This window comes from Mobula hypostoma, chromosome 7 (assembly GCF_963921235.1).
Source record: "Mobula hypostoma chromosome 7, sMobHyp1.1, whole genome shotgun sequence".
NCBI classification, from domain to species: Eukaryota; Metazoa; Chordata; class Chondrichthyes; order Myliobatiformes; family Myliobatidae; genus Mobula; species Mobula hypostoma.
The window spans coordinates 35,506,718-35,534,262 of record NC_086103.1 but is presented as its reverse complement, the minus strand read 5'-3'; the positions used below and the strand labels follow the sequence as shown (position 1 = coordinate 35,534,262).

Genomic DNA, 27,545 nt, shown 5'->3' with positions numbered 1-27,545 from the left:
TCAAAGTACATAGTCACCATATACAACTTTGAGATTCTTGCAAGCATTCTCAATAAATCGATAATAGAAAAATAACCATAATAAAATTAAAGACCCCACCAACTGAGCATTCACCAGTGTGCAAAAGGCAACAAACTGTGAAAATACAAAAAAAAATAATAAATAAGCAATAAATATCGAGAACATGAGATAAAGAGTCCTGGAAAGTGAGTCCATAGATTGTGGGAACATTTCACTGATCGGACGAGTGAGATTGAATGCAATTGTCCCCTCTGGTTCAAGAACCTGATGGTGGAGGGAAATAACTGTTCTTGAACCTGGAGGGTGTGGGTCCTGAAGCTCCTGTACCAGCTTCCTGATGGCAGCAGCAAGAAGGGAGCGTGGCCTGGATGGTGGGGGTCCCTGATGATGGATGCTTCTTTCCTGAAACAATGCCCCGTGTAGATGTGCTTAATGGTGGGGTGGGCTTTACCCATGATGAACTGGGCCATACCTCTACTTACCGTTGGACTTTCTGTTCAAGGGCCTTGTATTTCCACACTAGTCTGTGATGCTGCCAGTCAATATTCTCTTCAGCACACAGCTATAGAAGTTTGTCAAAGTTTTGCTAATTATCAAGGAAGTAGAGGGACTTTGTTATAACACCTGTGTGCAGGGCCCATGTCAGGTACTCTGAAATGGTAACACTGAGAAATTTAAAGTTGCTGACCCTCTCCACCTCTGATCCTCTGATGAGGACTGGCTCATGGAATTCCTGTTTCCTCCTCCTGAAATCAATAATCCGTTCCTTTGTCTTGCTGATATTGAGTAAGAGGTTTTGATTATGCTGCCACTCAGCCAGATTTTCAATCTCCCTCCTATATGCTGTTTTGTCAGCACCTTTGATTCGGCCTACGACAGTGGTGTCATCAGCAGGCTTGAATATGGCTTTGGAGCTCTGCTTAGCCACACAATCTTAAGTGTAAAGTGAGTAGAGTAAGGGCTGAGCACACAATCTTGTGGTGCACCGATGCCAACGGAGATTGTGGAAAAGATATTGTTGCCAATTTGAATTATCTGGGGTCTGCAAGTGAGGAAATCTAGGGTCCAATTGTACAAAAAGGTTTTGAAGCTTATTGATTAATTTTGAGGGTATAATAGTAATGAATGCCAAGCTGTAGTTGATAAAAAGCATCCTGATGTATGCACCTTTGCTGTCCAGATGTTCCAGGGTTGAGTGAATAGCCATTGAGATGACATCTGCTGTGTATCCGTTGCTCCAGTAGGCAAATTGGAGCAAATCCAAGGCACTTCTCAGGCAGGAGTTGATATGTTTCATCACTAACCTCTCAAAACACTTCATCATTGTGGATGTCAGAGCAACTCGGCGATAGTCATTGAGACAGCTCTACTACATTTTTCTTTGGCACCTACGTATATAAGTGAAGACTGCTTGAGTTCAAGAGTCAGAAAGTTATGCTGAGCTCTTGTTGGGTCAGATCTGGAATATTGCGTTCAATTCTGGTTGCCCCATTATAGGAAGGATGTGGAGGCTTTGGAAAGGGTGCAGAAGAGTTTGACCAGGATGCTGCCTGGATTGGAGGGCATGTGCATTAAGAGAGGTTGACCAAATTTGGGTTGTTTTCTCCAGATTGGAGGAGGTTGAGAGATCTGAGAGAAGTTTATAAAATTATGAGAGCCATAGACAGTGCAGGAAGTATCTTTCTCCCAGAGTTGAAATATATAATACCACAGGGCAAGCATTTAAGATGAGAGGGAATAAATTTAAGGATGTGTGGTGCAAGCTTTTTTTTAAACAGAGTGTTGGGTGCCTGGAATGTGCTGTCTGGGGTGGAGGTGAAGGAAAACATGACAGCAGCATTTAAGAGTGTCTTAGACACATGTGCAGGAAATGGTAGGACATGGACATTACGAAGGCAGACAGGATTAGTTTAATTGGGCGTTTAATTACTAATTTAATTAGTTTGGCCAACATTGTGGGTTGAAGTGCCTGTTCCTGTCCTGTACTCTTCTATGTTGTTCAACATGCAAACTATACCCTCTTCAATATGCCCATAGGTAATCAGGAATGAAGAATATCTTCTATGTTCTTCAACGTGCGAACTAGACCCTCTTCAATATTCCCATAGGTAATCAGGAATGAGGAATATCTTCTATATTCTTCAACGTGCAAACTAGACCCTCTTCAATATGCCCATAGGTAATCAGGAATGAGGAATATCTATGTTCTTCAACGTGCAAACTAGACCCTCTTCAATATGCCCATAGGTAATCAGGAATGAGGAATATCTTCCATGTTCTTCAACGTGCAAACTAGACCCTCTTCAATATGCCCATAGGTAATCAGGAATGAGGAACATCCAAAAGTTGAAAGAAGAACTTCAGCAAAGTTAAAGAACAACTTATGAGGTGGATGAAGGAACAGATCATATGGACAAAATGTCCTCTTCCTGCTCTGCTGAAGTCATAGTCCTAACACTTTTTAAATTATACATCTTTCAGAACCCTGAAACAGTAACATTTATTGCTCTTCCACAATCTTCCTTGCTGAACCATCAGCTGTGGATGGTTTGCTGTGAGAAACAGGGTAGACTGGAAGTACAGATTTCCGTCCCTAATGGATATTAATTTTCCAGATGGAATTTTCACTGCAATTCAACAGCTTTGCAGTTATTGTAATTAAAGGGTATTTTCCATTCCCACCCACTCCACGTAATGCTAAATCATGAACTGAATTTAAATTCCAGAGCAAATGTGATGGGATTTGCACACAGAACTGTGTCCTGTGATTACTAGTACATATGTTTCTTAATCCATTCTACCACCTGTTCTTATAATAAATAAGGTGACCTAGTAATATTAAACAGGAATCACAACCTGTGCCATGTGCTAATGAGGCCAGAAATAGAAAGATCATACAGTTTTAACATGTGGCTAAGGAGCTGGTATAGGCAGAAGGATGTCAGATTTTTGAATCATATGGCTCTCTTCCAAGGACGGTGGGACCTGTATGGACAGTTTGCATTTGAACTGGAGGGAACTAATATCCTTGTGGGAAAATTTGCTAGTGCTGCACAGGATGGTTTAAACCAGAGTTGCAGGGGGATGGGAACCAGAATGCCCGAACAGATAGTGAAGAAGTTGTAGAGATAGATGTTGCTAAGACCTCAGACAAAGTCAGGAATCGAAAGGTTGACCATAGTGCGAGTAATGTTCTGAGCCACATATATTTCAATGCAAGAAATATTGTAGGAAAGGCAGATGAGCTCAGGGCATAGATCAACACATGATATTATGATATTGCAGCCATTAGTGAGGGTTGGATGCAGAAGGGGCAGGACTGGGAACTCAACATTCCGGGGTTCCGTTCTTTTATATGTGACAGAGTGGGAAGGATTAAAGGGGGAGGGGCTGGCATTAGAAGTCAGGGAAAATGTCCCACGGCAGTGCTCAGTCAGGACAGACTGGAGAACTCGTCTAGTGAGGTTTTATGGGTGGGAATGAAGAATGAGAAAGATATGACCACATTAACAGGGCTGTAATATGAACCACCCAATAATATGCTGGATTTAAAGGAATAAATTCACAGAGAGATTGCAGACTGTGGCAAGAAACATAAGGTTGTTATGATAGATTATTTTATCTTTCTACATATTGACTGGGACACCCATACTGTAAAACGTCTAGATGCAACTGAGTTTGTCAAATGTGTTCAGGGAAGTTTCCTTAATCAGTATATACAAGTCCCAATGAGAGAGTATGCAATTCTTGATCTGTCATTAGAGAATGAAACAGGGCAGGAGACTGAAGTCGGTAGGGGAACACTTTGCATCTAGTGATTGTAATGCCATTAGTTTCACGGTAATTATGGAAAAGGACAGGCTGATCCACGGGTTGAGATCCTAAATTGGAGAAAGGCCAGTTTTGATTGTATAAGGTAGGATTTGGCAAATGTGAACTGGGACTGTTTTTTCTGGCAAAGGTGTACTGGGTCAGTGGAAGACGTTCAAAAGTGAACTTTTGAGAGTATAAAGCTTGTATGTGCCTTTCAAAATGAAAGGTAAAGATAACAGGTTTAGGGAACCTTGGTTTTTTAAGAGATATTCAGGCCCTGGTTAAGAGAAAAAAATGTATAGGCAGTTAAGAATAAACGAGGTACTTATGGAGTACCTATAAGAAATTACTTATAAGAAATTCAAGAGAACACTTAAGAAAGAAATCAGGAGGGCTAAAAGAAGGCATGAATTTGCCCTAGCAGACAAGGGGAAGGAGAATCCTAAGGGATTCTACAGATATGTTAAGAGCAAACGGATCGCAAGGGACAAAATTGGTCCTCAGGAGGATCCAAATGGTAGTCTAGCCAAAAGAGATGGGGCAGATCTTTAATGGATTCTTTGCATCCGTATTTACTCAGGAGATGGACACAGAGCCTATAGAAGTGAGGCAAAGCAGCAGTAAGGTCATGGACTCAGTACAGACTATAGAGGAGATATTTGGTATCCAGAGACAAATTAACATAGAAACATAGAAAATAGGTGCAGGAGTAGGCCATTCGGCCCTTCGAGCCTGCACCGCCATTTATTATGATCATGGCTGATCATCCAACTCAGAACCCCGCCCCAGCCTTCCCTCCATACCCCCTGACCCCTGTAGCCACAAGGGCCATATTAAGGTGGATAAATCCCCAGGGTCTGAGAAGGTGTTCGTTTGGACCCTGTGGGAGGCAAGTGCAGAAACCACAGGGGCCCTAGCAGAGATATTTATATTAGCCTTAGCGACAGGTGAGATACCGAAGGATTGGAGGAGAGCTAATGTTGTTCTGCTGTTTAAGAAAGGCTCTAAAAATAAACCAGGGAATTATAGGCCAGTGAGCCTGTCATCAATAATGGGAAAGTTACTGAAGGGTATTCTAAGGGATCGGATATATGTATGTATCTGGATAAGCATGGACTGATTAAGGATAGTCAGTGTGGCAGGTTGCATGGTATGTCACGTCAAGCCAATCTCAGAGTTTTTTGAGGAAGTTACCAGGAAAGTGGATGAAGGCAAGAGAGCGGATGTCATCTACATGGACTTTAGCAAAGGCATTTGACAAGGTCCTATGTGGGAGGTTGATCGGGAAGGTTCAGTCATTGGGCATTGAAGATCAGAGAGCAAGTTGGATTAGACATTGGCTTTGTGGGAGAAGCCAGAGATTGATAATAGATGGTTGCCTCGCTGACTGGGGGCCTATGAGTATGGAGTGCCGCAGGGATCAGTGCAGTGCCCATTATTGTTTATCATCCACATCAGTAATTTGGATGATAATATGGTTTAGTGGATCAGCAAATTTGCAGATGACATCAAGACTAGGGGTATAGTGGATAATGAGGAAGACTATCAGAACTTGCAGTTGTGACAAGAATACACATAGATGTTAGCTGTCCTGTGTGATAAGCAGTTGGTCTGCCACCTGTCTTCGGGAGAGAGAGAGAGATAAGGAAGACAATGGAGCAGCATTTGGAGATGTGTAATGAAGGGACGGGAGAGAGAGCTGTCTAGAGCGGCTCCCCCTTTGAACCCTGAACTGTTTGAAGTGATGGACAGGCGATTTGGAGATGTGTAATGAAGGGACGGGAGAGAGAGCTGTCTAGAGCGGCTCCCCCTTTGAACCCTGAATTGTTTGAAGTGATGGACGGGCGATACCCCAGCAGGGGGATAAAAAGGGACAGGTTCGCTAAGGCAGGACACACACGACACCACGAGGTAACGAGACCCTGGAAGCGGTGCCCCCCCCCGCAAGTCGGCAGGAGTCGTTTGGAAGGCTGGCTGCGGAACCAAGCCTTAGACGCACAGGGTGGAAAGGTACGATCAGCGGGAACCCGGTGTGTTTCCGCCCTTGCTTGGGTGCCAGGTTCACTGCAGAGGATCGACCGCATCTGGAGGAGGGGTCACAGTCGGTGACCTCAGGTGACATCACAAAGGACTCGCCCGAAAAGCTGCTTGTGAGCAATATCGCAGGTCTGTGTGTGGAAGCCGTTTTGAATGATCATTCGTTCTTGTTCTCTCTCTCCTTCCCCCAACATTGTCCATCGCCATGGCAACGATTACTGCGAACTGAACTAAAATGGACTGAACTTTGTGTCACTTTGAAATTGGTCATTTACCCCTAGACAACGATAGAGCTTGATTGATCCTGTTATCTTAATTCTGTGCACATGTGTGTTTATCATTGCTGAACTGTTGCATTTATTATCCTTTCGATTACTGTGTTGCTTGTTTCTTTAATAAAACTTTCTTACATCTAGTAATCCAGACTCCAACTGAGTGATCCATTTCTGCTGGTTTGGCAACCCAGTTACAGGGTACGTAACACAGTGAATGTGGACAAGGTGGAAAAATGGAATCTAATGCAGACAAGTGCGAGGTGTTGCACTTCAGCAGGACCAGGTAGCACAGGCCACTGAGGAGTGTGGTAGAACAAAGGGATCTGGGAATACAGGTCCATCAGAGGATTATTAGAATGGGGGAACGCGCTGTCAGCGTTAAGTGGCGTGTGCAAGCTTGATTTCAATGTTTAAGAGAAGTTTGGATAGGCCCATGGACAGTAGGGGTTCATGGCCCAGGTGCCAGTCGATGGGACTAGGCAGTAAATGGTTTGGTATGGACGAGATGGGCTGAAGGGTCTGTTTCTGTTCGCTGACTATTATATAATGATTCCAGGGACGTGCTTAAAATTCCAGTTTAACCGGTTCTGGACGACAAACTGAAAAAGGAAACACTCCGGCATCAACACGTCTGCAGCACCGGATATACTTGATTGGACACAGCAAGGAAAGCAGATTCCTTGCGGCACACGCTGATATTGCTTACTGCTTTCAGCCGGACGCTACCGAGACAGCTAAGTGGTCATATCTAGATTCAATCTGGGCTTTACCAATATGAAAATTTAAAACAATGACAGATTTTTGTACCCGAAGGGGAACGTAGGAGCTCATTTTTAGACATTGTTTACCACAACCATACAGGAAAATGCACAGGGAGTTGTTAACACAGCTATTCGCTGGGAAATTAAACCACGTCCGGAAGTTTATTAACGTTCCTGATTCACGAAGGGAGGGGGAAGACAACGTTCCTTCCAATCACGAGTAATACATATAGGGTTCTCAGTAATATTAAATGTAATGTTAGTTGCCAATAATACAATGACTTCTCTGTAATGTTAACTGATGAGGTAATGTTTCTTTGTAGCTGAAATATTTGGGTTATAACTATAGACAACGGGGAACTAACCAATGGAAGTCACGTTATTCTATCTGTATGTGTGGGAACCCGAGTGAGTGCGCGGGATTTTCGGCGTGGAGAGGCGAAGAGGAAGGACGTGCGGGAAGCGCTCTGGTAGACCACCGTCGTTGGGCCCAGTCCGAGGGTCGCGGAGTTCGGAGGAGATCGAGTGGCGGAGAGAAGACCCTGTTCCTTGAGCTCCAATGATTGTGCAGGACTGTTTAACTTTGATAAGCGTGGCGCCTTTTTCTTTTATATTTTGTTTCGCCACTGACCACATAGTCACAGTAAGATTTATAAAGTGTAATGTCTGATTTTTGCATTGTGGGTTTGTACATTACACAGCATCCACACAAATTTGATTACCCAGGGTGGCGGGGCTGAGAGCGCTTCCCCAAGGCGAACACGAGCCGAGCGAGTCGGAGGCTTACATATAAAAGATTTAATGACCTTGCTGTCAACTCTATTAATATAATTTGCACTTTCTCTGACTGCCTGACTCCACGTAGCACAGAGTCCAAACCCAACACGACTCCGCTCGTCGTCCTTCCGCAACCTCTGATTTCATCGCTTTACATCACGTGCCGGGGTTTCCCGTAAATCGCCAAACGGCCTCCCAAGGCTCTGAATACTTCGGGATTCCCAGCGACACAAACCCCTGTCTCCGGATCAGTAGCCGGATTTTCCATGACATAACCATTGCAAATTCCTTAAAGTACTATATAAAAATTTATAAATACATCCCCGAAACAGAACTAAACTATTTAATAGCAAGCACAGCTGCACCGAAAACTAATGATTGCAGTAAAATTTCAACTGGAATAACTTTGATGTATGACTGCTTTAGTACAGCCAAATAAATTATATCACAAAATAAATGTCTGAAGCAATTTAATAAACGCAAAAGTTAAATGTTCCGAATGCTGGAAATTTAGCAAAATAGTAAAACACATCAGAAACCCCGAAGAGGCAAGGAATAGCCTCCCTGAGCAAAGAGAAGGATATTAGAGGTGAACATATTAAACTGAAAATGCTGCCAACACGCAGGTCTGGCAGTATGTGTAAAAAGAGGTGCAGACCTAATGGTTTAGGGCGGTAGAAAAAGACTCTGACTTGAACCCTTAAACCAGATGCTGCATAGCCTACTGAGTATTTCCAGTGTTTTCTATTTTTATTTTTATATTCCAAAATCTGCAGTTTTAAATCTTCATTTAGAGCTGCGGTTTCAAGATGAACTTTTTTACTCCGGAGGGTCTTAGAGAAATGAGGTCTAATGGAAAAAGTAAATAAATTCCGTGATATTATGTAAATTGGAAGCAGATCAGTGATAAAATTAATAATAATGCAAAGCAAAATGGGGAAATTGTAGAAAATATGTCCAGAAGAGGAATAAATGATGAACAGAGTAGCTCAATTAAGGGGAAGATCTGGTAGGGACAAGTACGAGCGGTGATTGATAAGTTCGTGGCCTAAGGCAGAAGGAGTCAATTTTAGAAAACCTAGCACATTTCTTTTTCAACATAGTCCCCTGCTACATGTACACACTTAGTCCAGCGGCCGTGGAGCAAACGGATCCCTTCTTTGTAGAAGTGGTCCACAGCAGGAGTGATTGGTAAGTTCGTGGCCCAAGGTAGAAGGAGATGAGTTATACAGCTCTTGCAACATGCGCATGCTGTTCAACTCAGTGAAAATGCGGAACGTTTGAAGTTTTTCCTCATCTCCGTCTACCTTAGGCCACGAACTTATCAATCACCCCTGTATAAGGTGCACAATTTCAAATATAAATATGAATAAAAGAAACACAAATTGCAGTTGGCACTGGTTATCTGCTGCACCATTCAATAAGATCATCACCAATCCTTTATTTCAGCATCACTTTCCTGCACTGACCCCTAATTCCTAGATATGACTTCCCAGTGACGATATTTCTCCTCACCTCATTCCTGAAATGTCAACTTTATTTGCCCCTGGTTCTCGAGATCCCAGTTAACAGAAACAACCCTGTCAAGCTTCAGAGGCCTTAAAAAAATATCTTTCAGAGAAATCACCTCTATTTCTTCTAAACACTAAGAAATATAGGTTTATTCTGCTTACTCTCTCTTCATTGGATAATTTCCTTTTGAGAAATCGATTTTCTTTCTACTTTCTCTATCTAGATGTGTGATGAAGGGACGGGAGAGAGAGCTGTCTAGAGCGGCTCCCCCTTTGAACCCTGAACTGTTTGAAGTGATGGACGGGCGATACCCCAGCAGGGGGATAAAAAGGGACAGGTTCGCTAAGGCAGGACACACACGACACCACGAGGTAACGAGACCCTGGAAGCGGTGCCCCCCCCGCAAGTCGGCGGGAGTCATTTGGAAGGCTGGTTGCGGAACCAAGCCTTAGACGCACAGGGTGGAAAGGTACGATCAGCGGGAACCCGGTGTGTGTCCGCCCTTGCTTGGGTGCCAGGTTCACTGCAGAGGATCGACCGCATCTGGGGGAGGGGTCACAGTCGGTGACCTCAGGTGACATCACAAAGGACTCGAACGAAAAGCTGCTTGTGAGCAATATCGCAGGTCTGTGTGTGGAAGCCGTTTTGAATGATCATTCGTTCTTGTTCTCTCTCTCCTTCCCCCACATTGCCATTCTTTAGATTGGAAGACCACACCTGTACACAAGGTTCCAAATGTAGTTTCACTAGGGCATAATAATTGCATGAAGATTACTTTACATAAATCAGTTTTAATAGAGCCAAATGAATCACTTTCCTCCTTTTTTCCTGCTATACTTCACTTTAATCCTTAGTAAGGCACCAGGTTCTTCTGAAAATCAACACCTTTCAACTCTCTATATTTCAAAATTATTTGTTTATTTTTTTCTACAAATGGATAACCTCACATTTTTCCATGTTGTCATCTAACTGCTGAAGCCTGGTCATTTGATTAGCTCCTGAATCCTCTTTGCATTGTCCTTTCAATTCACACCACTGTCCAGTTTTGTGTCTTTGTCAAACTTAGATATATTTCACTTGATCTCCTTGTTCAAGTCACTGATACAAATTGTGAAATGCTGGAGGCTCAACAATGATTCCTGCCAGGTCTCCATCAGTCAGTGTTTCTCATCCCAACATTACTAAATACTTGTTTAATCTTAGATTCTGTTTTCTGACGCCTTGAATGCAGGTCACCATAAAGCTTCACTTCAAGACTCGAGCTGTGTAGTGCTGTAGGACTGCCACCCCACCCAGTCAGAGGCTTATCTTTCAAGTAACATGTAAAAATGAAATGCTCTCTGCCCTTTCAAGGGGACAGATGAGCTCCCACAGCTTTAATCCATTGATAGTTCTCTTGGTTTTCTGGTCATCTGTAATTTTTCAGCCAAAAGCTAAAAGAGAATTTTTTTTTTTGCATTCATTACTCTCTGAGGAATCATGTGCACAGTTTGACTGCAGTTGTCCACTACCTTTCAGTCATGACTACAGTTCAAAAGATCATCATTGCTTATAAAGCATTTCAAGATATCCTGAATTTGTGTAAGAAGTAACTTGAAATGTACAAGGTGTATAAAAACGCAAACATGAGAAAATCTGCAAATGCTGGAAATTCAGGCAACACCCACAAAATGCTGGTGGAGTGCAGCAGGTCAGGCAGCATTTTGTGTGTGTTGTACAAGATATATATTATCTCACAGGCAAGAGGCTACTATGCTGCTTCACCAGTTACCTGCACATTGTGTTTGACTGGTGCCAAGCATTGACTAATCTAATGATATACAGGTATTAAAATGTCACCACTTGATTTCTGCACAAGTTTCCAGAAGATAAAAGTTTACTTTCTGAAAAATGTCACAGATATTTAAAGTTCAAAGCAGAAGTGACTAGTAATAATACATATTTCTAAATGAAGATGGTGGTCACCAAGAAAAATAACCCCCTGAATAATTACTAACACTGATAGATAGATAGATAGATAAATAAATGATAGATATACACACACAGACACACATATATTTAAAAAAAAATCAAATAATGAAATAATTAAAGAAGTAGTGCAAAAAGAGAAAACATAGTATTGAGGTAGTGTTCATGGGTTCAATGACCATTTAGAAATCTGGTGGCATAGGGGAAGAAGCTGTTCCCGAATCATTGAATGTGTGGCTTCAGGCGTATGTACCTCGTCCCTGATGGTAGCAATGAGAAGAGGGCATGGTCTGGGTGATGGGAGTTCTTATCGATGGATGCCACCTTTTTGAGGCATCACTCTTTGAAGAATTATATTATATTTTTCAGTGTGAAAGTCAGACAAATGCAAAGAACTTTACAGATTCAGAAAATAGACCGAGTGGTGCCTGTATAAACTAACAAACTGCAATGGCATATTAGCAACTAACATGTAAGTATGGCACTAAATTATGAGGGAGAGAGTTCCTTCAGGCTTATTATTGACATGTGTTGGTGGGAGATAATCAGGTAACGATGAACACGCATAAATCAGAAGCAAGAGTCCCAAGAAGTAACTGTATCTAAACTGAATACATATTGACTACTTGGGCCATGTGGGCATACACTCGGGAACATAGCATATAAAGCCACTCCTTAAAAAGGTGGTAGAATTCCTGTGTGGAAGAAGCATTCACCTTGTCCACTCTCTGATAGTGTTGGATGAACATCATTGAGCAACAGGTGAACAATCATAGATTCACAGAGCCGTACAGAACAGGAATGGGCCCTTTGACGCAACACATCCATGCCAACCTTTTTGCCAATCTGCATTAATTCCACATGCCTACACAAGGTCAATAACATGGAGATACATAGATTCATGGAGCCCCTCTACAGCCTATTTAAGTGCTTACATAAATACCACTCAAATGTGATTAAATCTTACTCCATCACAGTGAGATCCAGATATCAACCACTACTATCAAGAGAGGAAATTGCAGATGCTGTTGCAAAGATAATTGCTTCATTGTTAGCCACTGGTGAAGTTCCTAAGTCTGGAAGGCAGCTAATCAAAACATAAGAGGATACAGGGTAACCTTATAAAAGTGTTGTAAAATTATGAAGTACATGGATAGGTGGATGGAATAGTCTTTCCCGCGGGGTAGGAGAGTCCAAAACCTAGGGGCATAGGTTTAGGTTAAAAAGGGACACACTTAAAAGGGACCTGTCAGTGAAAGTGATTGAGGAAGGTACAATAGTATCATTTAAGCAACACTTGCATAGGTACATGGAGGCATGGGGCCTAGAGGGTTATGGGCTGAATGTAGAAAATTGAGATCTGCTGGTGGGCACTGTGGTTGCCATGGACTCATTAGACTGTAGGGCCTGTATCCATGTTGTACTGCACTATGAATCTATCACTACATCTGTGTAAAAAAATTTTTCTATTAAATTCCCTTTGAGTCTTCCCCCTCCTTTACCTTATGCCCTCTTAATTCGATGTCTCTACCATCGGAGAAAGGTCCATACTATCAATTTGATCTATGTTTCTTATAATTTTATTTTACCTCTATCAGTCGGCCCTGAAGTCGCCTTTGCTGCAGGGGAAACAAACTCAAACTAGCCTATCTCCCCCAGTCAAGGCAATGTCCTGGTGAATCTCCTTGGCACTCCTTCCAATACATTCACATAGAATGAGGACCACAATACCACCCAAAACTCTAAGTGCAATCATAGAGTTTTGTACAGTTGCAGCATAATGTCCCAACTTTTATACTTGGTGTCCTGATCTACAAAGCCTAGCACGCTTTATCCCTTCTTCACCACTCTACTGTGTTGCCATTTTCAGGGAATTAGGATTTCCAAGGTCTTAAATCTTTGTTAAGTTTTTGTTAATCTTTTAGAGGCATTGATTGTGTGGATACCCAGAGTTTTTTTCCCCAGGGCTAAAATGGCTAACACGAGGGGGCATAGTTTTAAGGTGCTTGGAAGTAGGTGCAAGACAGATGTCAGAGGTAAGTTTTTCATACAGTGAGTGGTGGTTGCGTGGAATGCACTGCCAGCGAAGATGATAGAGGCGGATACAATAGGGTCTTTTAAGAGACTCTCAGATGGGTACATGGAGTTTAGCAAAATAGAGGGCTATGTGGTAGGGAAATTCCAGGCAGCTTCTAGAGTAGGTTACATGGTTGGCATAACATTGTGAGCCAAAGAGCCTGTAATGTTGCGTACATTTCTATGTTCTATGTTCACTTCTGCACATTCTATATTCCTGAAGAGGCTCTCCTGAAGCTCTCCTGTTTTTCTGATCAAACCTTCAATATTCTCTGCTCTCCAGTTTCTCCAATCTTTCCAACTTTTTTTGTCTTTCTCTCTTTCTGGAACATTTGACCATCAACCCACCCTAACTGATTCTCATTTTTCCATTGACGTTTCTCTTGTAAGCATCTTTTCCCAATCTACTTTTCTCAGGTCTCTTATACTCTTGAAATCAGCCTTTCCTTAATTCAAGACCTTAACTGAGGACCAACATTAACCCTTTCTATAACTAAGTTTACAGAAGAATGGTCTCAGTTCCCGAAGTGTTCCCAAACCAGCACTTCCACCACTAGCGCGGTTTAATTTTCTAAGTTAATGTCAAGCACTGCTTTATTGTTATAGGACTCCCTATATATTGTGGGCAGAACGGTAGTGTAGCAGTGAGCGTGATGTAATTACAGTGCCAGCAACTTAGTCTCAATTCTGTTGCTGTCTGTAAGGTGTTTCTACATTTCTCCATCTCCTGAGGGAGCTCCACTTCCCTCCCACATTCAAGAGCCATGGGGGTTAGTAGGTTGATGGGTCACCGGGGTATAAGTGGGTGGCACGGGCCCATGAGGGACGAGCTCTATCTCTAAATAAATTTAAAAAAATAAAATATTGTCTCAAAAAGCTTTGCACAAAGGGCTTAGAAGGAGAAGTAGCCTCTTGCTCTTACATCTTTCTGTGATTCATTTACATGTTTGTTTCTCTAATTTCTGATGACTATTGGGACACCTATAGCATATTCCCAGAAGATTATCTGTGATAATCCATGATTATCATAGATTATCTGTGATTTCTCTTATTCCTGAATTCTATTCATATGGCCTGAATGGACAATCTCTCTGGGATATCCTTCCTAAAATCTGCAGGCATGTCCTCCTGAATCAGTAGTGTGACTCCCCCTCCTCTTTTGCATTCCTTTCCTGACATGAAGACATCATGTTTCTGGGGCTTTTACTTTGCTTCTTTTGTTCTTAGAATAAAACACTAACCATTGTTCAATATAACACTCCAGTTCCTTTTTAACAACTAATCATCTGATTTATCATTTGGGACCACTAATGCTCAAAAATATCATATTCTATATAGGGAAATTGGAACCTCACAATGCCAAGTGGAAATCAAGTGGGCAGTATAAAATACATGGATTATTGTCACTTGCAAAACTGCCCAGGTCCAGTTGAACTGTATATTTACTTAGACCTATTAATAGGCAGTTTGACAAAACCCATAAGACCATAAGACATAGGAGCAGAATTAGGCCATTCAGCCTGCTCCACCATTCAATCATGGCTGATTGCTGATCCCACACAACCTCATACACCTGCCTTGTCGCCATGTCCTTTGATGGCCTGACCGATCAGGAAACGATCAAACTCTGCCTTAAGTATACCCGTGGCCCGGCCTCCACCGCAGTCTGTGGTAAAACATTCCACAGATTCACCACTTTAGGCTGAAATAATTCCTCCTTACCTCCATTCTAAAAGGTTGCCCCTCAATATTGAGGCTGTGTCCTCTAGTTCTGGATACCCCCACCATAGGAAACAACCTCTCCACATCTACCCTATCTAATTCTTTCAACATTCGGTATGTTTCAATGAGATCCTCACGCATTCTAAATTCCATTGACTACAGGCCCAAAGCTGCCTAATGCTCCTCATATGTTAACCCTTCATTCCCGGAATCAGCCTTGTGAACCTCCCATGGACTGTCTCCAATGACAACACATCCTTTCAGAGATATGGGGCCCACAACTGTTGACAATACTCTAGGTGTGGCCTGACTAGTGTCTTATAAAGTCTCAGGGTTATCTCGTTGCTTTTATATTTTATTCCCCTTGAAATAAGTGCCAACATTGAATTTATAGATTATAGATTATGAGGACATGCAGTCCTCTTTTATTGTCATTTAGTAATGCATGCATTAAGAAATGATACAGTATTCCTCTGGTGTGATATCACAGAAACACAGGACGGACCAAGACTGAAAAACGGACAAAACCACATAATTATAACATATAGTTACAACAGTGCAAGCAATACCATAACTTGATGAAGAACAGGCCGTGGGCACGGTAAAAAAAGTTTAAAATCTCTCGAAAGTCTCACATCTCATGCAGACGGGAGAAGGAAGAAAACTCTCCCTGCCATGCCCAACCACAGTCCGACCCCGAATCTCCGAAAACTTCGAGCCTCCGAATTTGCCTTCTTTACCACAGACTCAACCTGTAAATTAGGTTCTTCTTAAACAGGTTCTTTTTTAACTATGCAGAACTCAAAGCAGTGTTTTCATTAGTAACTTACATTGGAACTGGAGTTGGTTTATGTACTGAGTCCTATGCACTGAGATATAGTGAAAAACTTGTCTTGCATGCTGTTCATACAGATCAAATCATTAACACAGTACATTAATATGGTACAAAGTAAAACAATAGTAATGCAAATAAAGTGTGGTGCAGGTAAACAATAAGGCACAAGATCATAACAGGGTTCACCGGATTGTAGACTTGAGGTCATGAGCCCATTTTATCATACAAGGGAACCACTTAATAGTCTCACAACACCAGAGTAGAAGCTGTCCTCGAGCCCGATGGTACATACATGCTTTCAGGCTTTTGTATATTCTGTCCTGGGTGGGTGGGTGGATCTTTTATTATGCTGACTGAGTTAGCAAGATGTATAGACAGAATCCGTGCAGGGGAGTCTGTGGCTCTGCCAATGATTTTACATGAGGCCTGAATATGAATTTTTCCCACTGGGCTAAGTACAGTTGGAATCTTCTGAGTAGCTAAAGAGGATAACGCTGGTAAGCTTTTTATTTTCCTCAGAGGGAGAAAGAAGATATTGAAAATCATAAACAGTGCTATTTTTACTTTGATCATTTTGGGGGTAGAGTGGGGAAATTTATGTATTAAGCATGAACAAAATAAATGCAACTTATTTGTGATATTTAAAATATGCAATGGATCAAGTTACATTCATCTGTTGATCTGAGTGAGTGATGATGAATATTTCGTCACTAGCCTCAAGCCTTTATATCTTTATAAAACGCACAAGTGAAATAGGCCTACCTGTAGAGCAGTCTTCAAGAAATTAATGCCAAGTGTGTAAGGCAATTATACAGAACCTCATAGCCTTAACAGAATGAATTCTGTCAATTTACCTACATAAACCTGTGTTTTAACAAGACTAATATATATTAAAGGGGGAAAAAATCAGTCCTTTAATGGAGGAATGAATAATAGAAAACAGAGTAAGATGGAAGATTTCCATAGCAGAAAGCCCTTACAGAATAAAAGTATTAATAGATAATCAAGGGGCTGCGGAGGGAGAAACATATGGCGACCTCAATCCCCAGAGACAAAAACAGCACTAGTCAAAACATTCAGCGCTCAGCAGGGAATTGTAAAGGTAATGGAATGTTGACCTGATCACAGAGAGTATGGAATGTAAATCAAGTCAGTTTTACTGTAACTTGGTAAGGTTCTGGTCAGATGTTGATGAACCTGCCATTGCAGATATACAAGTAAATAAATATTTAAACAGAAATGCCCGGGCCTTTGAACACACACACTCCTCTGACTCGAGCATTTCTTTTATTTCACTTCTGCACAAGTAGAACAGCATGGGTCCCTGTCACCCACACTGTTCTGGACTGAACAGAAAAGTGCTTTTTTTTACTAAATTGGCTTATCAGTTATGGATATTAATTATTGTCAATTGTGTATGTTTGAAATCTTTACTAGCAAGATCAAACGGCATTCACAATAAAGGTGTTAAAGTCAATCGAAACTTCAAGCAGACAGCCAATAATATTTTGAAGTAAGTAGAGACAATAAAGTCTTAGTTGTTGCATATGCTTCACATTCTTCAGTTATCCTGCACCCCCTATTGTGTAAAGGGAAGCTATGTTTTAGGAAGATCTTTTTGGAAAAGTCTTACTACAAAGGCCTCACTCATCTGGATTGAGTTCACACTGTCTTGTCCATAATAAGCGAGGTCTTTGATGGCCTGACTTGACTACAGCTGCCCCAGGCTGTCCTTGCCTTACCATGATTTCTATACCTGCCGTATGAACTCATATTCAGGTTTAAGGAATGTACTTGAGACAATGCAGTCAATGTTCACAATTTGCATCATGGGATGAAGGCTTTGACATTTTCAATGAGGTTGAACAGGATAGTCCTACACTCATTCAAATATCGAAGAATGAGAACGGAGATCTTATTGAACATAACATAAGAAAGCAGGTGAAGGCTATCTGGCCCATCAAAACCTGCTCTGCCATTTAATATGATCATGCCTGATCTGGCCGTGGACTCAAGCTCCATCTACCTGCCTTTTCTCCATAACCTTTAATTCCCCTGCTATGTAAAAAGTTGTATATTTAATGAGGTAGCCTCTACTGCATCCCTGGGCAGAGAAACTACAGAATCACTACACTCTGGGAGAATCTGTCATCTCTGTCCTAATTCTATTTCCCCAAACGTAAGAATGACAGGGTGGGTACAGAGAGGCTGCTTCCTGTGTGAGGAATCTTGATCAAGTGGGCATGGATTTAGAATAGGGAATCATCCCTTCTTACCCTTGTTGAATGGGTGGTCAATGGCAGTTGATATTAAAGACGAAAAATATGAATTGTTATATTTTGGTTGGGAGAATAAGAACAAACAATATAAACTTAAAGAGCATATAGAGCATTAGTCTAGAAAGGAACTGAGAACAGAACTTGTAGAAAGTAGTATGCCAGGGTAGGTTGAAAATATAGTTAGAAACTCATATGGGATATTGGGCCTTAAAAATAAAAGTACAGATCACTGAAGTAAGTAAGTCATGATAACACCTTATAAAACATTTATTTTGCCATTATTAAAAGCTTTAGTGCAAAAGAGATTTACCAAAACAACTCCAGGAGTTGAATGACTTCAGTTATGTGAATAAACTGGAGAAGATGTGGTTGATCTTCCTGGAACAAGGAAGTTTTGAGAATGTCCAACAAATGAATTGTATAGACAGATGGAGATGAACTGTTGCCATTAAGATCAAAAACTAAGAAGTAGATAGGGTGGGTAGCCAATATCTGTTTCCCAGGGCACAAATAGCAAACACCAGAGAGCATATGTACAAAGTTAAGGGAGGGAAGTTTAGGGGAGACATCAGGGGTAAGTTTTTTACACAGAGGGTGTGGGTGCCTGGAATGATGGTGGTGGAGGCTAAAACATTTGGGGTATTTAAGAGCCTCTTGGACAGGCACATGGATGAAAGAAAAATAGAGGGTTACGGGGTAGTGTGGGTTTAGTACTTTTGTTTTTAAGAATATATGGGTTAGCACAACATCGAGGGCCGAAGGGCCTGTACTGCGCTGTAGTATTCTCGTGTCTAGTAGAATGAGGGTAATTGACAACAAAATTAGGAGTGACATGAGAATTTTATTTTACTTAACAAGTATTTTGAATCTGGAGAGCTTTACCAGGGGTAGCGGAGTAGGTTTCCTTCAGAAGTTTTCTGGTTAGGATCTGAAAGAAAATAGCTTGCAGCATTACGAAGAGAAGGCAGGGAAGTGGGAGTAGCTGAATTGCTTTTACTTGGAGGCAGTGTAGGCCCAATGCTCTTAGACTTCTGTGAACATTCTGTTACTCTGGTTGAAACATAAACTAGCTAAGAATCATGAGGACCCAGCAGCAGACAGTCGTGAATGGATCTTCCTGACCCAGTTGACTATATTGGCACTAACAAGGGCAAAGGCATAGTGGCACCAGTTGTGGAATAGAGAGGCGAAATACATGGTGGTGCTTGTCCGTTGTATCCGACAATAACAAGAGACCTGTGCGGGAAAAATTCTGAAGTAGAAGAGCCATTGCACTGTGGCATATCAACTCTCTCGACCCCTGAAGTCCGGGTTCAGTGGTACAAGTAGTCATCACAAACTGGGGTCTTCCTTGGTTGCAGTGGCTGGCCATGACTACTTCTGTGCCTCTCCGTGAAGCGTTGCAGAATCACCTTCCTGGCCATTGGTTCTCACTGATGATCTCATCTGCCCAGTCTGCCGGAGCTGACTTCACAGGCATGTCCCTATCTCACCGGGGTATGAGGCCCACCCTGGTTTTGCCCACCTGTCGAAGCAATGTACCAGGGTGTGACCGGTGTCGCTTGTAAACAGTTACTTGGAGCCAAAGGTGAGAGCTGAGTGTCCGGTGGAGCCTAAAGGTGGGTGAGTTACCCCAGGAAGGGCACGACAAGTCCCTTCACCAGAGGTGCTACCCCTCCCTGGACACCCCATACACCCTTAAGGTACGGCAGTCTTTGTGGCAATTGTATTTGCTGGGTTTTATCTCACACAAAAGTAGCCTTGTGTAAGGAGACTGCAGAAGTATTGGTATTTGTGTTGGTGTAGTACCGTCACATGTACAGAGATACAGTAAAAATCTTTGTTTTATGCACTCAAGGTCAATTATGCCATATACTGAGATGCACGGAAGCAGTAAAAAGAAAAGATAATGCGGAATATAGTGTTTCAGAAACAGAGAAAGGCATGGCAGATAAACAAATACATTGCAAGGGCCTCAGTGAGGTACATGGATTGGGAGATCAAGAATTCATCTTTAACAGATGAGGGGTCCTTTCAAGAGTCTCATTACAGTACAATGAGAGAGATAGTGCCTTGAGTCTGCGGGTAGGTGCTTTCAAGCTTTTGTATGCTTTGTCTGAGAGAGGAAAAACGAGGATAACTGGCCTGGGAGTGGTCCTTGGTGCTTTCCGAAGGCAGGAAGAAATGTAGGTTGAGTCAATGGAGGGAAATCTGGTTGGTGGGATGGACTGGGTAGGCTGATACTGTACCTCTGAAATTTTTATAGTCTTGAGCAGACATAATGTTAAGAAAAAAAACAGCAGTGGCCTCTAAATCAAAATAGTTACCATGAGACATTCCATGATAGCTGTGAGAGCTATCAGATTGGCTTCATAATGCTGGCAACACTATTGATGCAAGTGATCATGGCATAGGGTCATAGAGTCACAGAAAATACAGACAAGGCACAGGCCTTTTGGCCCATCTAGTCTGTGCCAAACTACTTAACCTGCCTACTCCCATTGACCTATGCCCAGACCGTAGGCCTCCGTACCCCCACCATCCATATACCTATCTAAACTTTCCTTAAACATTGAAATCGAGCTCAGATGCACACCATGTGCCGACAGCTGGTTCCACACTCTCATGCCCTTTAAGTGAAGAAATTTCCCCTCATATTAGAAACATGGAAACATAGAAAACCTACAGCACAATACAGGCCCTTTGGCCCACAAAGCTGCGCTGAACATGTTGTTACCTTAGAACTACCTAGGCTTACCCATAGTCCTCTATTTTTCTAAGCTCCATGTATCCATCCAGGAGTCTCTTAAAAGAGTGTATTGTCCCCACCTCCACCACCGCTGCCGGCAGCCCATTCCACGCACTCAGCACTCTCTGCATAAAAAACGTACCCCTGACATCTCCTCTGTATCTGCTTCCAAGCACTTTAAAACTATGCCCTCTCTTTCTTTTTCAATCTTTTTTATTGAGTTTCAAATTGATAAACATAACAGTGATAATGATACAAAGAGATCGGGATTACATTAATAATGGTTAATGTATACAGACACAGACTCCGAGTAACATATTTAATTAAACCTCCCAATCTCTTAATAACGGAACATGAAAAAGATTTTTAAAAAAGTCTTTATCCTCTACACTAAAAAAAAACAAAACAAAGCAAAGCAACACACATCAAAGTTGCCGGTGAACGCAGCAGGGCAGGCAGCATCTCTAGGAAGAAGTACAGTCGACGTTTCAGGCCGAGACCCTTCGTCAGGACTGACTGAAGGGTCTCGGCCTGAAACATCGACTGTACCTCTTCCTAGAGATGCTGCCTGCCCTGCTGCGTTCACCAGCAACTTTGATGTGTGTTGCTTGAATTTCCAGCATCTGCAGAATTCCTGTTGTTTGCGTTTTTTAAAGAACAAAGCAAAGACTGGGCTGCCATATTTCATCGGTTAAGATCATCGTTATTTGTTATTAACTCCGCTCCTCTATACACAAACAAAAAGTTATTAAAAAGGATTCGGAAAAGGTCAGCTTACATCATATGAAAATGTTGAATAAATGACCTCCAAGTTTCTTCAAATTTAACCGAAGGATCAGTGGTACCACTCCTAATTTTTTCCAAGTTTAAAGATGTTATAGTTTGGGAAAACTATTGAAATGTAGTAGGGGGATTAGAATCTTTCCATTTAAATAAAATGGATCTCCTGGCTATTAATGTAACAAATGTAATTGAACGACAAGCTGAAGGGGATAAATGACCAAAGTCTATCATTGGTAGTCCAAAAATTGCAGTAATAGGATGAGGTTGTAAATCAATATGCAAAACTACTGAAATAATATCAAAAATGTCTTTCCAATATTTTTCCAAAAGAGGGCAAGGCAAGAATATATGTGTCAGGGAAGCTACCTCAGGATTACATCTGTCACAGTCAGGATTTATATGACCATAAAAACGAGCTAACTTATCCTTAGACATATGGGCCCTACAAACTACCTTAAATTGTATCAAAGCGTGTCTAGCATACATTGAAGAAGTGTTAACTAGTTGGAGAATTTTCTCCCATTTCTCTATGGGTAAAAATACCTGAAGATCTCTTTCCCATTCATTCTTAATTTTATCAGACATACTTAAAAGTATTTTCGTAATTAAATCATAAACAATTGCTATTAAACTCTTCTGATAGGGGTTTAAACCTAAAATATTTTCTGTAATATCAGTTTGATGTGATAGCAGAAATGTAGGTAAAATAACCTTCTAAATGATTATAATCTGTACATATCTGAAAAAATGTGATCTAGGCAAATCATATTTATTAGACAACTGTTCGAAGGACATGAGACAATTATCCATGAATAAATCACGAAAACATATTATTCCCTTCATTTTCCATAAAAGAAAAGCTTGATCAGTTCTGGATGGTTGGAAGAAAAAACTGAATATAATAGGACTTGATAGGATAATTTTATTCAATCCAAAAAATTTATGAAATTGAAACCATATTCGTATTGTTTGTTTAATTATTGGATTAATCGTTTGTTTATTCAGTTTAGTAAGTGCAAAGGGAAGCGAAGCCCCTAAAATAGAAGTCAATGAGAACCCCTGTACAGACTCACACTCGAGGTTCACCCATCGTGGACATTGAATTTCATCCAAATCTTGTGTCCAGAACGTTAGATATTGAATATTAATTGCGCAATAATAGAATCTAAAATTCGGCAATGCCAAACCACCATCCTTTTTTGATTTTTGTGAATATTTCTTACTTAATCTAGGATTTTTATTCTGCCATATGTATGAAGTAATTTTAGAAACAATGATATCAAAAAAGGATTTAGAGATGAAGATTGGTACGGCCTGAAATAGATACAGAAATTTAGGTTAAATAATCATCTTAATAGCATTGATTCGACCAAGCACTGATAGGGACAATGGGGACCATTTAGTAAGCGGTTGTTTAACATGATCAATTAAGGGTAAAAAGTTAACTTTAAATAGATCCTTATGCTTCTTAGTAATTTTAACACCCAAATAAATAAATTAATCAGTAACCAGTCTAAATGGTGATTGTCTATAGATTGGAACTTGCATATTTAATGGAAAAGCTCCTCTTATTAAGAGTCAATTTATAACCAGAAAAACTACTAAACTGATCAAGTAGTAATATTACTGCAGGGATGGATTTCTCTGGATTAGAGATATATAGTGACAGATCATCTGCATATAATGATACCTTATGCGTCCCCTTCCCACGAATAATGCCAAATATATTGGGTGAATCACGAAGAGCAATAACTATGCCCTCTCGTGCTAGCCATTTCAGCCCTGGGAAAATGCCTCTCATTATCTTGTACACCTCTGTCAGGTCACCTCTCATCCTCCGTCGCTCCAAGGAGAAAAGGGCGAGTTCACTCAACCTATTCTCATAAGGCATGCTCCCCAATCCAGGCAACATCCTTGTAAATCTCCTTTGCACCCCTTCTATGGTTTCCACGTCCTCCCTGTAGTGAGGTGACCAGAAATGAGCACAATACTCCAAATGGGGTCTGACCAGGGTCCTATATAGCTGCAATATTACCTCTCAGCTCTTAAACTCAATCCCACGATCAATGAAGGCCAATGAACTGTATGCCTTCTTAACCACAGAGTAAACCTGCATAGCAGCTTTGAGTGTCCTATGGACTCGGACCCCAAGATCCCTCTGATCCTCCACGCTGCCAAGAGTCTTGCCATTAATGCTACATTCTGCCATCATATTTGACCTACCAAAATGAACCACCTCACACTTATCTGGGTTGAACTCCAACTGCCACTTCTCAGCCCAGTTTTGCATCCTATCAATGTCCTGCTGTAACCTCTGACAGCCCTCCACACTATCCACAATACCCCCAACCTTTGTGTCATCAGCAAATTTACTAACTCATCCCTCTACTTCTTCATCCAGGTCATTTATAAAAATCACGAAAAGAAGGGGTCCCAGAACAGATCCCTGAGGCACACCACTCGTCAGCAGTCTCCATGCAGAATATGACCCGTCTACAACCACTCTTTGCCTTCTATGGGTAAGCCAGTTCTGGATCCACAAAGTAATGTCTCCTTGGATCCCATGCCTCCTTACTTTCTCAATAAGCCTTGCATAGGGTACCTTATCAAATGCCTTGCTGAAAGCCATATACACTACACCTATGGCTCTACCTTCATCAATGTGTTTAGTCACATCCTCAAAAAATTCAGTCAGGCTCGTAATGTACGACCTGCCTTTGACAAAGCCATGCTGACTATTCCTAATCATTTTATGCCTCTCCAAATGTTCATAAATCCTGCCTCTCAGGATCTTCTCCATCAACTTACCAACCACTGAAGTAAGACACACCGGTCTATAATTTCCTGGGCTATTCCTACTCGCTTTCTTGAATAATGAAACAACATCTGCAACCCTCCAGTCCTCTGGAACCTCTCCCATCCTCATTGATGATGTAAAAATCATCGCCAGAGGCTCATCAATTCTCTCCCTCACTTCCCACAGTAGCCTGGGGTACATCCCGTCTGGTCCTGGTGACTTATCCAACTTGATGCTTTCCAAAAGCTCCAGCACATCCTCTTCCTTAATATCTACATGCTCAAGCTTTTCAGTCCACTGCAAGTCATCCCTACAATCACCAAGATCCTTTTCCGTAGTGAATACTGAAGCAAAGTATTCATTAAGTACCTCTGCCATCTCCTCCAGTTCCATACAGACTTTTCCACTGTCAGACTTGATTGGTTCTATTCTCTCATGTCTTATCCTCTTGCTCTTCACATACTTATAAAATGCCTTGGGATTTTTCCTTAATCCTGTCCACCAAGGCCTCCTCATGGCCCCTTCTGGCTCTCCTAATTTCTGTCTTAAGCTCATTCCTGCTAGCCTTATAATCTTCTAGATCTCTATCAATACCTAGTTTTTTGAACCTTTTGCAAGCTCTTCTTTTCTTCTTTACTCGATTTACAACAACCTTTGTACACACGGTTTCTGTACTCTACCATCCTTTCCCTGTCTCATTGGAACTTATCTACAGAACCCCATGCAAATATCCCCTGAATATTTGCCACATTTCTTTCGTATGTTTCCCTGAGAACATCTGTTTCCAATTTATGCTTCCAAGTTCCTGCCTGATAGCCTCAAATTTCCCCTTACTCCAATAAAACATTTCCCTAGCTTGTCTGTTCCTACCCCTCTCCAATGCTATTCCTCTTAAATGTTTCGGCTTTCACCCTTAACCCATGACATCTAGTTGTAGTTCCACCCAACCATAGTGAAAAAAGTCTGCTTGCATTTATTCTATCTATACCCCTCATAATTTTGTATATTTCTATTAAATCTCTCCCCAGTCTTCTATGTTCTAAGGAATAAAGTCCTAAACTATTCAATCTTTCCTTATAACTCAGGTCCTCCAATCCCAGCAACATCCTTGTAAAATGTATCTGTACTCTTTCAACCTTATATACATCTTTCCTGTAGGTAGGTGATGAAAACTGCACACAATATTCCAAATTATTTGGACAAGTCAGTGAGCACTGTGAGGGTCATGTTTTTTGACTTCTCCAGTGCGTTCAACACCATCCGCTCTGCTCTGCTGGGGGAGAAGCTGACAGTGCTGGTATCATGGTGTCATGGATTCTTGATTACTGGACTGGCAGACCACAGTACATGTGCTTGCAACACTGTGTGTCCGACAGAGTGATCAGCAGCACTGGGGCTCCACAGGGGACTGTCTTGTCTCCCTTTCTCTTCACCATTTACACCTCGGACGTCAACTTCTGCGCAGAGTCTTGTCATCTACAGAAGTTTTCGGATGACTCTGCCATAGTTGGATGCATCAGCAAGGGAGATGAGGTTGAGTACAGGGCTACGGTAGGAAACTTTGTCACATGGTGTGAGCAGAATTATCTGCAGCTTAATGTGAAAAAGACTAAGGAGCTGGTGGTAGACCTGAGGAGAGCTAAGGTACTGGTGACCCCTGTTTCCATCCAAGGGGTCAGTGTGGACATGGTGGAGGATTACAAATACCTGGGGATACGAATTGACAATAAACTGGACTAATCAAAGAACACTGAGGTTGTCTACAAGAAGGGTCAGAGCTGTCTCTATTTCCTGAGGAGACTGAGGTCCTTTAACATCTGCCGGACAATGCTGAGGATGTTCTTCGAGTCTGTGGTGGCCAGTGCTATCATGTTTGCTGTTGTGTGCTGGGGCAGCAGGCTGAGGGTCGCAGACACCAACAGAATCAACGAACTCATTCGTAAGGCCAGTGATGTTTTGGCGATGGAACTGGACTCTCTCACGGTGGTGTCTGAAAAGAGGATGCTGTCTAAGTTGCATGCCATCTTGGTCAATGTCTCCCATCCACTACATAATGTACTTGGTGGGCACAGGAGTACATTCAGCCAGAGACTCATTCCACCGAGATGCAACACAGAGCGTCATAGGAAGTCATTCCTGCCTGTGGCCATCAAACTTTAAAACTCCTCCCTTGGAGGGTCAGACACCCCGAGCCAATAGGCTGGTCCTGGACTTATTTCATAACTTACTGGCATAATTTACATATTACTATTTAACTATTTATGGTTCTATTACTATTTATTATTTACGGTGCAACTGTAATGAAAACCAATTTACCCCGGGATCAATAAAGTATGACTATGACTATGACTATGAAATTAGGCCTCACCAATGTCTTATACAACTTCAACATAACATCCCATTTCAAGTACTCAATCTTTAAGTTATGAAGGCCAACGTGCCAAAAGCTTTCTTTATGACCCTATCTACCTGTGATGCCACTTTCGAAATTATGGACCCATATTCCCAGATCTCTTCGTTCTACTGCACTCCTCAGTGCCCACCTGTTCACTCTGTAAGACCAACCCTGTTTGGTCCTGTGGATGGGCAACACCTCGTACTTGTCTGCATTAAATTTCATCTGCAATTTTCAGTCCAATTTTCCAGCTGAACCAGATCCCTCTGCAAGCCATGATAGCCTTCCTCGCTGTCCACTACATCCCCAATCTTGCTCTCATCCACAAATTTGCTGATCCAGTTAACCACATTATGCACCGATCCAGCACCGATCCCTGCAGCACTCCACTAGTCACAGGCCTCCATTCAGAGAGGCAACCATCTACTACCACTCTATGGCCTCTCCCACAAAGCCAATGTCTTATCCAATTTACTACCTCATCTTTTATGCCAGGTGACTGAATCTTCTTGACTAACCTGCCATGTGGGACCTTGTCAAATGCCATTGCTAAAGTCCATGTAGATGACATCCGCTCACTTGCCTTCATTCACTTTCCTGGTAACTTCCTCGAAAAACTCTGTAAGATTGGCTTAACATGACCTACCATGCATGATGCCACATTGACTATCCTTAATCAGTCCCTGCCTATCCAAATACTTATATATCCAATCCCTTAGAATACCCTTCAGCAACTTTCCCATTG

The 27,545-nt window shown here is 41.8% G+C and overlaps 1 long non-coding RNA gene across 1 annotated transcript; it reads left to right on the top strand.

Moving 5' to 3' along the window:
- LOC134349236 (uncharacterized) lies at positions 1 to 26,737 on the top strand. The gene is made up of 3 exons (XR_010018616.1): positions 1 to 9,821; positions 24,010 to 24,127; positions 25,564 to 26,737. It is a non-coding gene; the product is annotated as an uncharacterized LOC134349236 (long non-coding RNA).
- Positions 26,738 to 27,545: the final 808 nt, after the last annotated feature.